The sequence below is a fragment of the Orcinus orca genome, chromosome 17 (genome assembly GCF_937001465.1).
Source record: "Orcinus orca chromosome 17, mOrcOrc1.1, whole genome shotgun sequence".
Lineage (NCBI taxonomy): Eukaryota > Metazoa > Chordata > Mammalia > Artiodactyla > Delphinidae > Orcinus > Orcinus orca.
Genome location: NC_064575.1, coordinates 21,504,987 through 21,518,965, shown reverse-complemented (window position 1 = coordinate 21,518,965; position 13,979 = coordinate 21,504,987). Strand labels below are relative to the sequence as shown.

The 13,979-nt window shown below is 34.1% G+C and overlaps 1 pseudogene; it reads right to left on the bottom strand.

The window, feature by feature from the left end:
• Positions 1-1,374: 1,374 nt before the first annotated feature.
• LOC101286825 (glutaredoxin-2, mitochondrial-like) lies at positions 1,375-6,302 on the bottom strand (annotated as a pseudogene).
• Between the last annotated feature and the right edge of the window lie 7,677 nt (positions 6,303-13,979).

Genomic DNA, 13,979 nt, shown 5'->3' with positions numbered 1-13,979 from the left:
ATCCTGTAACTTTACCAAATTCCCTGATTAGCTCCAGTAGTTTTCTGGTGGCATCTTTAGGACTATCTATGCATAGTATCATGTCATCTGCAAACAGTGACAGTTTTACTTCTTTTCCGATTCTTTTTCCTTTTATTTCTTTTTCTTCTCTGATTGCCATGGTTAGGACTTACAAATCTATATTGAATAATAGTAACAAGAGTGGACATCCTTGTCTTGTTCCTGATCTTAGAGGAATGGTTTCAGTTTTTCACCATTGAGAATGATGTTTGCTGCGGGTTTGTTGTATATGGCCTTTATTATGTTGAGGTACATTCCCTCTATACTCACTTTCTGGAGAGTTTGAAACATAAATTTGTGTTGATTTTTGTAAAAAGCTTTTTCTGCATCTATTGAGATGATCATATGGTTTTTCTCCTTCAATTTGTTAATATGGTATAGCACACTGATTGATTTTCGTATATTGAAGAATCCTTGCATCCCTGGGATAAATTCCATTTGATCATGGTGTATGATCCTTTTAATGTGTTTTTGGATTCTGTTTACTAGTATTTTGTTGAGGATTTTTGCATCTATGTTCATCACTGATATTGGTCGGTAATTTTCTTTTTTTGTAGTATCTTTGTCTGGTTTTGATATAGAGTGATAGTAGGCTCATAGTATGAGCTTGGAGTCATCCTCCCCCTGTAATTTTTTTGGAAGAGTTTGAGAAGGATGGGTATTAGTTCTTCTCTTAATGTTTGATAGAATTCACTGTGAAGCCATCTGGTCCTGGACTTTTGTTTGTTGGAAGATTTTTAATCACAGTTTCAATTTCAGCACTTGTGATCCGTCTGTTCATATTTTCTCTTTCTTCCTGATTCAGTCTTGGAAGGTTATACCTTTCTAAGAATTTGTCTATTTCTTCCAGGTTGTCCTTCGCATAGAGTTGCTTGTAGTAGTCTCTTATGATGCGTTGTATTTCTGTGGTGTCCATTGTAACTTCTTTTTCATTTCTGTTTTTATTGATTTGAATACTCTCCTTCTTTTTCTTGATGAGTCTGGCTACAGCTTTATTAATTTTGTTTGTCTTCTCAAAGAACCAGTTTTTAGTTTTATTGATCTTTGCTACTGTTTTCTTTGTTTCTATTGCATTTATTTCTGCTCTGATGTTTATTATTTCTTTCCTTCTACTAACTTTGGGTTTTGTTTGTTCTTCTTTCTCTAGTTCCTTTTGATGTAAGGTTAGGTTGTTTATTTGAGATTTTTCTTGTTTCTTGAGGTAGGATTGTATTGCTACAAACATCCCTCTTAGACCTGCTTTTGCTGCATCTCATAAGTTTTGGATCATCATGTTTTCTTTGTGATTTTTCTCTAGGTATTTTTTGATTTCCTCTTTGATTTTTTTCAGTGACCTCTTGTTTATTTAGTAACATACTGTTTAGCCTCCATGTGTTTGTGTTTTTTACATTTTTTTCCCCCTGTAATTCATTTCTAATCTCAGAGTGTTGTGGTCGGAAAAGATGCTTGATATGATAACAATTTTCTTAAATTTATGGAAGCTTGATTTGTGACCGAAGAAGTGATCTATCTTGGAGAATATTCCATGTGAACTTGAGAAGAAAGTGTAATCTGCTGTTTTTGGATGAAATGTCCTATAAACATCAATTAAATCGATCTGGCCTATTGTGTCATTTAAATCTTGTGTTCCTTTATTAATTTTCTGTCTGGATGATCTTTCCTTTGGTGTAAGTGAAGTACTAAAGTCCCCCACTATTTTTTTGTTATGGTTGATTTTCCCTTTTTTAGCTGTTAACATTTGCCTTATGTATTGAGGTGCTCCTATGGTGGGTGCATAAATATTTACAATTGTTATATCTTCTTCTTGAATTCATCCCTTGATCATTTTGTAGCATTCTTCCTTGTCTCCTGTAACAGTCTTTATTTTGAAGTCCATTTTGTCTGACATGAATATTGCATCTCTGGGTTTTTTTTGATTTCCATTTGCATGGAATATGTTTCCACCCCCTCACTTTCAGTCTGTATGTGTCCTTAGGTCTGAAGTCAGTCTCTTGTAGACACCATATATATGTGTGTGTGTGTGGTTTTTTTTTAATATCCATTCAGCCAGTCTGTGTCTTTTGGTTAGAGCATTTAATCCATTTACATTTAAGGTAATTATATATATGTATGTTCCTATTACCATTTTCTTAATTGTTTTGGGTTTATTTTTTAGATCTTTTTCTTCTGTTGTGTTTCTCACCTAGAGAAGTTCTTTTAGCATTTGTTGTAGGGCTGGTGTGTTGGTGCTGATTTCTTTTAGCTTTTGCTTGTCTGTAAAGCTTTTGATTTCTCCATTGAATATGAAAGATATCCTTGCTGGGTAGAATAATCTTAGCTGTAGGTTTTTCCTTCTCATCACTTTAAATCTATCCTGCCACTCCCTGCTGGCCTGTGCAGTTTTTGATGAAAAATCAGCTGATAACCTTATGGCGATTTTCTTGTATATTATTTGTTGTTTTTCCTTTGTTGCTTTTAATATTTTTTCTTTGAATTTAATTTTTGTTAGCTTGATTAATATGGGTCTTCACATGTTTCTCCTTGGGTTAATCCTGTATGGGAGTCTCTGCACTTCCTGCACTTGGGTAGCTATTTACTTTCCTGTGTTAGGGAAGTTTTTGACTATAATCTCTTCAAATATTTTTTCAGACACTTTCTCTTTCTCTTCTTCTGATATCCCTATAATTAGAACATTAAGGCATTTAATGTTGTCCCAGAGGTCTCTGACACTGTCCTCATTTCTTTTCATTCTTTTCTCTTTATTCTGCTCTTGGCAGTTATTTCTACCATTCTATCTTCCAGCTCACTTATTCGTTCTTCTGCCTCAGTTATTTTGCTATTGATTCCTTCTAGTAGATTTTTCATTCATTTATTGTGTTGTTCACCACTGTTTGTTTGTTCTTTAGTTCTTCTAGTCCCTTGATAAAAATTTCTTGTATTTTCTTAATCCATGCCTCCATTCTATTTCTGAGATTTTGGATGATGTGTACTATCATTACTCCAAATTCTTTTTCAGGTAGATTGCCTATTTCCTCTTCATTTATTTGGTCTTGTAGGATTTTACCTTGCTCCTTCATCTGTAACATATTTCTTTGTCTTCTTATTTTTGTTGATGGGTGCAGATGTGTTCCTGTCTTGCTTTTTCTTTGGCCTGAGAAGTTCAGCACTGGAGCTTGCAGGCAGTTGGTTGGAGCTGGGTCTTGTTGCCGTGATGAGGACTTCCATGAGAACTCACACCGATTAATAATATTTCCTGGGACATGAATTTCTCTGGTAGTCCAGTGGCTTGGATTTGGTGCTCCCACAACAGGGACTCAGACCTGACACCTGGCCTGTGAAGCAAGACCCTGCAAACCACATGGCTCAGGAAAAAAAAAAAAAGAAAAGAAAAAGGAAGCCCAAGGCAGATAATAAAAACCAAACTGAACAAAAACAAATACACACACACAAAGAAAAGAAAACAAATAAACAAATAAAACCCAAGACAAATAACAAAAACAAATACAAGCAAACAAAAAACAAATTGACAAGCAAACAACAATAACAACAAAACACAAGGAAAGCCAGAAACAAGAAGACACCCAAACAAGAGAGCCCAAAAACTGAAACCAAAAATAAAAACAAAACTAACCTAAACAGAAAACAAAACAAAACTAAACTAAACTAAAAGAAAAGCTAAATGAACTGAAGACACTGAAAAATGACAAAAAGAAAAAAAAAAGTAAATAAAATAAAAAAGAAGATAACAAAACAAAAATATTGAAAAAACAAACCAACAAATAAACAAGACAAACAGAAAAAGACAACAAGCAAAAGAGAGCAGAACAATAACAAAGAATAAAAAATGAGATAAAATAAAATTAGTAAAATAAAAAATAAATTGGAAAAAAGAAGATGAAACTACAAAACAGAACAACAATGTAAAAAAATTAAAAGAAAAAAAGTTTAATTAATTAATTAATTAAATAAATTAAAAAATTCCCTGGTGCCTCCACTATCAGTATCCTTGCCCCCATAGTGAGCTACAGCGAATCTCCACCTCCCCAATATACCCTCCAAAACCTCTAGGTAGGTCTCTGAACCACTTTGTCAGCCCCACCCCTGCATATGTTCCTCTCAGCAGTGTCTGCTCCTGAAGCTGGCCCAGAACACAGGTACCTGCGCAGGCCAGCTGGGGTGTGGACTTCCACTGGCACGGCTGCAGAGTCCAGCACACCCAGAAGAAGCTTTGGAGGTGGGTGGTGCTTGGGTCCACTGACCCACATGGCCAGAGGAGGCTTTGATGGGAGCGGGGCTCAGGACTGTGACCTGTGTGACCGGAGGAAGATTTGTCAGGGTCGGAATGTGGGCTTCCGGGACTTGCTCCACTTTTATTTCTGATTTTAGTAATTTGAATCTTCTCTTTCTTTTTTCATATTTAATCTTGCTAAAGGTTTGTTAATTTTGTTGATCTTTTTGAAGAACTAGCTTTTGGTTTCATTGATTATGTTCTATTTTATTCTATTTTTTATTTCATTTATCTCTGCTCTAATCTTTATTATTTATTTCCTTCTACTAGCTTTGGGTTTAGTTTGCTCTTTTTTTTCTAATTTCTTAAGTTTTAAAATTATCTTTTTGATTTGAGATCTTTCTTGCTTCTTCTAATGTTATCTTGTATAGCCATGTATTTCCCCTTAGCACTACTTTCACTGCATCTTGTAAGTTTTGTTAGTTGTGTTTTAATTTTCATTCATCTTTAAGTATTTTCTAATTTCCCTGATGATTTTTTCTTTGATCTATTTGTTAAGAAAGTATTGTTTAATTTTCATATTTTGTTAAATTTCTAGTTTTCCTTCTGTTATTGATTTCTAACTTTATCCCATTGGATTGGAGAATATATTTTGTATGAAAACTAACTTTTAAAATCTCTTAAGACTAACTTTACAACCTAATATATGCTTTTTCCTGGAAAATATCCCATGTGCACCTGAGAAGAATGTGTATGCTGTTGTTATTAGGTAGAGTGTTCTATATGTGTCTGTTAGATATAGTTAATTTAATGTGTTGTTAAAGTCCTCTATTTTCTTACTTTTTTCTATCTGGTTTATCTACCATTATTGATAGTGAGTTATTAATGTCTTCAACTATTATTATAGAACTACTTCTTCAATTCTGTCAGTTTTTACTTCCTATATTTTGACGGTTTCTTATTGTCTGTAAATAAATATTTATAATTGTTGTTTCTGCTGTATTAAATCTTTTAATAATATATAATGTCATTCTTTGTCTCTTGTAAACTCTTTTGATTTAAAGTCTACTTTTTCTAATACTATTATAGCTACCATATTCTCTTTAGGTTACTATTTGCATGGGATATTTTTTTCTATTTTCTCACTTTTGGTCTATTTGTCTTTCTTTGGATCTGACGTGGATCTCTTGTAGACAGCATGTACTTGGATAATGTGTGCTTAGCTATTCTGCCAACCTCTGTCTTTTGATTGGAATATTTCTTCCATTTACACTTAAAGTAACTACTGATAAGCAAGAAACTTCTATTTTGCTATTTGTTTTCTACATGCTTTACAGCTTTATTGTTCCTCATTCCCTGCATTGGTCTTTTCCTTTGAGTTTTGTTCATTATTTGTAGTGGAATATTTTAATTCTCTTCTCTTTTATTTTTGTGTATGTTATTTATCTATTTCTTTATGGTTACCATGAGGATTACATTTATAATTTTAAAATTATAACACTAATTTGAATTTCTGAGTTTTTCACAGTGATTTATTGTTCATTATGACTTTTTCATAGAGATAATTTTCCAATTTAAAACTTTCAAATATTTAAAATACACTATCAGGCATTATCACTTTATATAGCTGACATTTTAGTATCAAAGTTATGAGCACATATCACTAAAATTCTTTCCTCATACTTTGTAAAAAATACACTGATGTAAGAGTGGAAGCAATTTACCTTCCTTGTGAAGCCTATGAGTGTCAGTTGCACCTCCAATAAAAGTTCCATTGACAAATATTCTTGGCACACTTCTTTCACTGGTGTATTTTGTAAAGAATATCTTCCAACTGGCTTCTATATTCAAGCATGTCCAATTCCACCACTTTATAGTTAACATTCATGTCATGGGAAAGTATGTTTGCCATTGTACTGTAAGAAAAGGATGTTTTTGAGGCAATCATCACCCAGTTATCAGAAATTGTTTCTTGGGTCTGATTCACAGGAGCAGTTGCTGAGTTCCCCAAAGATGATGATGTGCTATTCCCCATCCCAAAGGCAGAAGCTCCTGCTGCCCAACCAAGATGGCCTACTGAAACCACTCTAGCTTTGTCCCCACCAAATCTGCATGGCACCAACACATGGTCTTGATTTGAATTTTTACCAGTTTAAATTCAATAACATGCAAAAATTCTGCCCACTTACTGCACTGTCCTCACCCCTTTTGGTTGTTGAGGTCACAAAATTACATCTTTATACATAGCATACACTAAAACACTAATTAATAATTCTTTTAAATGCATTAGAGTCTAAAATTATGTTTCAAACAAAGCATTAAGTTGTAAACCACAGTTATAATAGTGCTAGCTTTTAGAGCAATAATTTTTAAAAATGTTTTCATCTCTTGAGTCCTATAGAAAAATATAAATAGACTTACAAACCATTGCTACAATAATGTTGGCTTTTGTAATTGTCCACATGTTTACATTTGGTGAGTTTTTTATTTCTACATGTGATTTTGTGTTGCTGCCTTGTGTCCTTTCATTTCACCCCTGCAGGACTCCGTTGAGCATTTCTTGCTCAAGGGCAGGTCTAGTGGTAACAAACTTCTTCAGCTTTTGTTGTCTAAGAATGTCTTAATTTCTGCCTCACCTTTGAAGGACAGTTTTGCTGAGTATAGGATTCTTGGTTAATAATTTTTCTCTTTTATCACTTTAAATATATAGGCCTCCTGACTTCTGGACTCCAAATGTTGTGATAAGAAACCTGTTAATAATTTTATTGAGGATTCTTCATATGTAATGAGTCACCTCCATCTGACTGCTCTCAGGATTCTCTCTTTGTCTTTGTCTTTTGAATGTTTGATTATGTGTCTTTGTGCACATCTCTGAGTTCACCATATTTGGAATACGTAGAGTTTCTTAGAAGTTTATATTTATATATTTCATCAAATTTGGGAAATTTTAAGCCATTTTTTTCAAATACTGTCTCCTCCTCTTTTTTTCTTCTCCTTCTGTGACTCCCACAATGTATATGTTGGTCAATTGATGGTGTCCCAGTGGCCCCTTAGACTCTGTTAACTTGTCTTCAACCTTTTTTCTTTCCGTTCCTCAGACTCAAAAATTTTTATCCCAGAGAGCTGGTTATTCAATGTTGACATACACAACACTGGGGAGATGTTCATATATGTTTGCTGAGATCTGTATTGGATATTTTTATTGGCAATTCAGAACATTTTCTTCTTTCAAAATCTCCCACTCAAAGATGAGATGGAGTAGACCAACACTTGTTTCTGTTCTTTCCAATAAATACAATGAAAAACCCTGGATGTTATATGAACACACATACATACACACACACACAAACACACACACACACACAAGACTGAAAGATGAAAATTATATATACATACATATAGTTTTTTCTAATCAATTTCTTCCCAAACAGCTATCGCAAGCAATCTTAGATAAAGAAAAGTAGCAAGAACATAAATAGATATTGAATATATTGAATATTGAATTTTGTTGTACAAATGAAGTAGAAAATAAAATAAGGGGTATTTACTACTTTACCATTAAATTTATTGTGAAATATGTTTTTGCCTTTTGAATGCAGAAATATTTCTAACAGAACTTTTTTCTTTTCATTAATCTTAATATGTTTGTGCAGGTATTAGTTCACAGTTTCCATTATTTTGGCTAAAATAAATTTGAGTAACAGCAGTAAATTCTAGTAAACAATTTATTGTTAAGCACCTTGTGTCATGTGTGTGATATTTGGAGGCTCAAAGAAAAGGGAATAAATTCTTCAAAAAAAATGTTACTTGGGCTTCCCTGGTGGCACAGGGGTTGAGAGTCCGCCTGCGATGCAGGGGACATGGGTTTGTGCCCCGGTCCGGGAGAATCCCACATGCCATGGAGCGGCTGGGCCCATGAACCATGGCTGCTGGGCCTGCACGTCCAGACCCTGTGCTCTGCAATGGGAGAGGCCACAACAGTGAGAGACCCGCGTACCGCAAAAAAAAAAAAAAAAAAAAAAAAAGTTACTTAAAAGTATTGGTTAAAAAACATGCAGTAGGGCTTCCCTGGTGGTGCAGTGGTTGAGAGTTCATGTGCTGATGCAGGGGACACGGGTTGGTGACCCAGTCTGGGAAGATCCCACATGCTGTGGAGCAGCTAGGCCCATGAGCCGTGGCCGCTGGCCCTGCACGTCCAGACACTGTGCTCTGCAACGGGAGAGGGCACAACAGTTGGAGGCCCGCATCCCACAAAAAACAAAACAAAACAAAACAAAAAACATGCAGTAAAGATATTAAGGAGACAGATAAACCAAATTAATGTGTCAGAAATGAGTATACATTTTATATTATTCTGTCATAAATATTTAATGTTTTATATATTGTCACATCCTTTTTTATTATTTTTTATTTAAGTATAGATGATTACATTAATTTCAGGTATACAACATAGAGATTCAATATTGTATAGATTATACTCCATTTAAAGTTATTACAAAATAATCACTATATTTTCCTGCGCTGTACAATATATCCTTGTTGCATAGTTATTTTATATGTAGTAGTTTGTAGCTCTTAAATCCATACCTTTATCTTTCCCCTCCCTCCTTCCTTCTCCCCACTGTATCTACTAGTTTATCTATATCTGTGAATATGTTTCTATTTTCTTTTATACATATTCATTTGTTTTATTTTTTAGAGTCCACATATAAGTGTCAACATACAGTATTTGTCTTTCTCTGTCTGAATTATTTTACTAAGCATAATACCCTCTAGGTTCATTAACATTGTTGCAAATGGCAGAATTACATTCTTTTTTCATGACTGTGTAGTATTCTATTTTTTACACATACCACATCTTCTTTATCCATTCATCAATTGATGGACACTTATTTTGCTTTCATATCTTAGCTATTGTAAATAATGCTGCCATGAACTTTGGGATGCATGTATCTTTTTGAATTAGTATTTTTGTTTTCTTCAGATATATATCCAGCAGTGGAATTACTGGATCATATGGTACTTCCATTTTTAGTTTTTTATGGACCTCCATACTGTTTTCCATAGTAGCTGCACCAGTTTACATTCCCACCAACAGTGTAGGAAGGTTCCCTTTTCTCCACATCCTCACCAACATTTATTGTTTGTAGACTTTTTGATGATTAGCTGTTGGGACAAGTGTGAAGTAATACCTCATTGTGAGGGCATGTTTTAAGTCAAACAAATACTTTGGATGATTTGAGATTGTAATATTCAGTTTGTTGTCATAACAAAATACTACATCCTAGGAGACTTAAAAAACATGAATTTAATTTCTCACACTTCTTGAGCCTGAAAGTCTGAGATCACGGTGCCAGTATGGTTGGGTTCTGGTGATGACCATCTTCCTGGCTTACAGATAACCAAATTCTCACAGTGTGTCCTCACACTGTGGAAGCTCTGATGCCTGTCCAATTTTTAGAAGACCATTAATCCTATCATGGGGGCTCCATCCTTATGACTTCATATAAAGCTAATTACCTTCCAAAAACCTTACCATTTAATACCATCATGTTGGAGGTTAGTGCATCAACAGATGAATTCGGGGGGATACAAACATTCTTTCCTTAACAGATTTATTTTATTGCAAAATCCAAAAAGCTTTTCATTTGAAATTGAACACCACTTATAGCACTACATGTAAATTATTCCTAGAAATCATTATGTCAGTATTGTCCAAAATGAACCTATATAAAATTATCTGTGGTGCTTCATTAAAATGCAGGTTCACAGATGCAAAATCCATGTTTTTACAAGCTCTTATTCACATTAGTATTGGGTAACTATTGATTGATTTATTTATTTTAAAGGATTTCTTCATCTTTTTTCTTTTAATTTGAATTTTATTGTTTTTTATACAACAGGTTCTAATTATTTATCTATTTTATACATATTAATGTATACATGTCAGTCCCAGTCTCTCAATTCATCCCACTCACCTTCCTTGGTGTCCATACATTATTCTCTACATATATGGCTCTATTTCTGCCTTGCAAACTGGTTCATCTGTACTATTTTCTAGATTCCACATATATGTGTTAATATTCAATATTTGTTTTTTTCTCTTTCTGGCTTTCTTCACTCTGTATGACAGTCTCTAGGTCCATCCACATCCCTACAAATGACCCAATTTCATTCCTTTTTGTGACTAGTAATGTTCCATTGTACCACATCTTCTTTATCCATTCATCTGTTGATGGGCATTTACGTTGCTTCCATGACCTGGCTATTGTAAACCGTGCTGCCAGGAACATTGGGGTGCATGTGTATTTTTGAATTATGTTTTACTCTAGGTAAACACCCAGTAGTGGGATTTCTGGGTCACATGATAGCTCTATTTTTAGTTTTTTAAGGAACCTCCATACGGTTTTCCATAGTGGCTGTATCAACTTACATTCCCATTAACAGTGTACAAGGGTTCCCTTTTTTCCACACCCTCTCCAGCATTTATTGTTTGTAGATTTTTTTATGATGGCCATTCTGACTGGTGTGAGGTGATTCCTCATTGTAGTCTTGATCTGCATTTCTCTAATTATTAGTGATGTTGGGCAGCTTTTCATGTGCCTCTTGGCCATCAATATGTCTTCTTTGCAGAAATGTCTATTTAGGTTTTCTGCCCAGTTTTGGATTGGGTTGTTTCTTTTTTTAATATTGAGCTGCATGTGTTGTTTATATATTTTGGAGAATAATCCTTTGTCCATCGATTCATTTGCAATTATTTCTCCCATTCTGTGAGTTGTCTTTTCATCTTCTTTACAGTTTCCTTTGCTGTGCAAAAGCTTATAAGTTTCATCAGGTCCCATTTGTTTATTTTTGTTTTAACTTCCATTACTCTATGAGGTAGGACAAAAAAGATCTTGCTGTGATTTATGTCAAAGAGTGTTCTGCCTATGTTTTCTTCTAAGAGTTTTATAGTGTCCAGTCTTACATTTAGGTCTTTAAACCATTTTGAGTTTATTTTTGTGTACGGTGTTAGGAAGTGTTCTAATTTCATTCTTTTACATGTAGCTTCTACTCAGTTATCCCAGAACCATTTATTGAAGAGACTGTCTTTTCTCCATTATATATCCTTGCCTCCTTTGTCATAGATTAGTTGACCATATGTGTGTGGGTTTATCTCTTGGCTTTCTATCGTGTTCCACTGATCTATATTTATGTTTTTGTGCCAGTACCATACTGTCTTAATTACTCTAGCTTTGTCGTATAGTCTGAAGTCAGCCAGCCTGATTCCTCCGGCTCCATTTTTTCCCTCAAGATTGCTTTGGCTATTTGGGGTCTTTTGTGTCTCCATACAAATTTTGAGATTTATTGTTCTAGTTCTTTGAAAAATGCCATTGGTAATTTGATAGGGATTGCATTGTATCTGTAGATTACTTTGGGTAGTATAGTCATTTTCACAATATTGATTCTTCCAATCCAAGAACATGGTATATCTCTCCATCTGTTTGTGTCTTCCTTGATTTCTTTCATCAGTGTCTTATAGTTTTCTGAGCACAGGTCTTTTACCTTCTTAGGTAGGTTTATTCCTAGTTATTTTATTCTTTTTTTTGCAATAGTGAATGGAATTGCTCCTTAATTTCTCTTTTTGTTCTTTCATTGTTAGTGTGTAGGAATACAAGAGATTTCTGTGCATTAATTTTGTATCCTGCTACTTTACCAAATTCATTGGTTAGTTCTATTAGTTTTCCAGTGGCATCTTTAGGATTATCTATGTATAGTATCATGTCACCTGCAAACAGTGACAATTTTACTTCTTGCCCAATTTGTATTCCTTTTATTTCTTTTTCTTCTCTCATGGCTGTGGCTAGGACTTCCAAAATTATGTTGAATAATAGTGGCAAGAGTGGACATCTTTGCCTTGTTCCTGATCTTAGAGGAAATGTTTTCAGTTTTTCACCATTGAGAATGATGCTTGCTGTGGGTTTGTTATATATGGCCTTTATTATGTTGAGGTAGGTTCCCTCTATGCCTACTTTCCAGAGAGTTTTTCACCATAAATGGGTGTTGAATTTTGTCAAAAGTTTTTTCTGCATCTATTGAGATGACCATATGGTTTTTATTCTTCAATTTGTTAATATGGTGTATCACATTGATTGATTTGCATATATTGAATAATCCTTGTATCCCTTGGATAAATCCCACTCCCACTTGATCATGGTGTACAACCCTTTTAATGTGCTGTTGGATTCTGTTTGCTAGTATATTGTTGAGGATTTTTGCATCTATGCTCATCAGTAATATTGGTCTTTAATTTTCTTTTTCTGTAGTATGCTTGTCTGGTTTTGGTATCAGGGTGATGGTGGCCTCATAGAATGAGTTTGGGAGTGCTTCTTCCTATGTAATTTTTTGGAAGAGTTTGAGAAAGATAGGTGTTAGCTCTTCTCTAAATGTTTGATAGAATTCACCTGTGAAGTCATCTGGTCGTGGACTTTGGTTTGTTGGAAGATTTTTATTCAGAGTTTCAATTCCATTACTTGTGCTTGGTCTGTTCACATTTTTTATTTCTTCCTGTTTCAGTCTTGGAAGGTTATAACTTTCTAAGAATTTGTCCATTTCTCTCAGGTTGTCCTTGGCATAAATTTGCTTGTAGTAGTCTCTTATGATGCTTTGTATTTCTGCAGTGTCCATTGTAACTTCTCCTTTTTCATTTCTAATTTCATTGATTTGGGTCCTCTCCCTCTTTTTCTTGATGAGTCTGGCTAAAGGTTCAACAATTTTGTTTGTCTTCTCAAAGAACCAGCTATTTGTTTTATTAGCTTTGCTATTGTTTTCTTTGTTTCTATTTCATTTATTTCTGCTCTGATGTTTATGATTTCTTCCCTTCTACTAACTTTGGGTTTTGTTTGTTCTTCTTTCTCTAGTTCCTTTTGATGTAAGTTTAGGGTTTTTATTTGAGATTTTTCTTGTTTCTTGAGGTAAGATTGTATTGCTACAAACTTGTCTCTTAGAACTGTTTTTGCTGGATCACCTAGGTTTTAGATCATCATGTTTTTGTTGTGATTTGTCTCTAGGTATTTTTTGATTTCCTTTTTGATTTTTCAGTTATTTCTTGGTTATTTAGTAACATATGTTTTAGCCTCCAAGTGTTTGTGGTTTTTTACTTTTTTCCTCTGTTATTTATTTCTAATCTCATAGTGTTTTGATCAGAAAAGATGCTTGATATGATTGCAATTTTCTTAAATTTACCGAGGCTTGATTTGTGACCCAAGATGTAATCTATCCCAGAGAATGTTCCATGTACACTTGAGAAGAAAGTGTAATGTGCTGTTTTGGGATGGAATGTCCTGTAAATATCAATTAAATCTTTCTGATCTATTGTGTCATTTAAAGCTTGTGTTTATTAATTTTCTGTCTGGATGATCTGTCCATTTGTGTAAGTGAAGTGTTAAAGTCACTCACTATTATTGTGTTACGGTTAATTTCCTCTTTTATTGCTGTTAGCATTTGCCTTATGTATTGACCTACTTCTATGTTAGGTGCATATATATTTATAATTGTAATATCTTCTTCTTGGATTGATCCCTTGATCGTTACATAGTGTCCTTCCTTATCTCTTGTAACATTCTTTATTTTAAAGTTTATTTTGTCTGATATGTGTATGGCTACTCCAGGTTTCTTTTGATTTCCATTTGCATGATATATCTTTCTCCATCCCCTCACTTTCAGTCTGTAT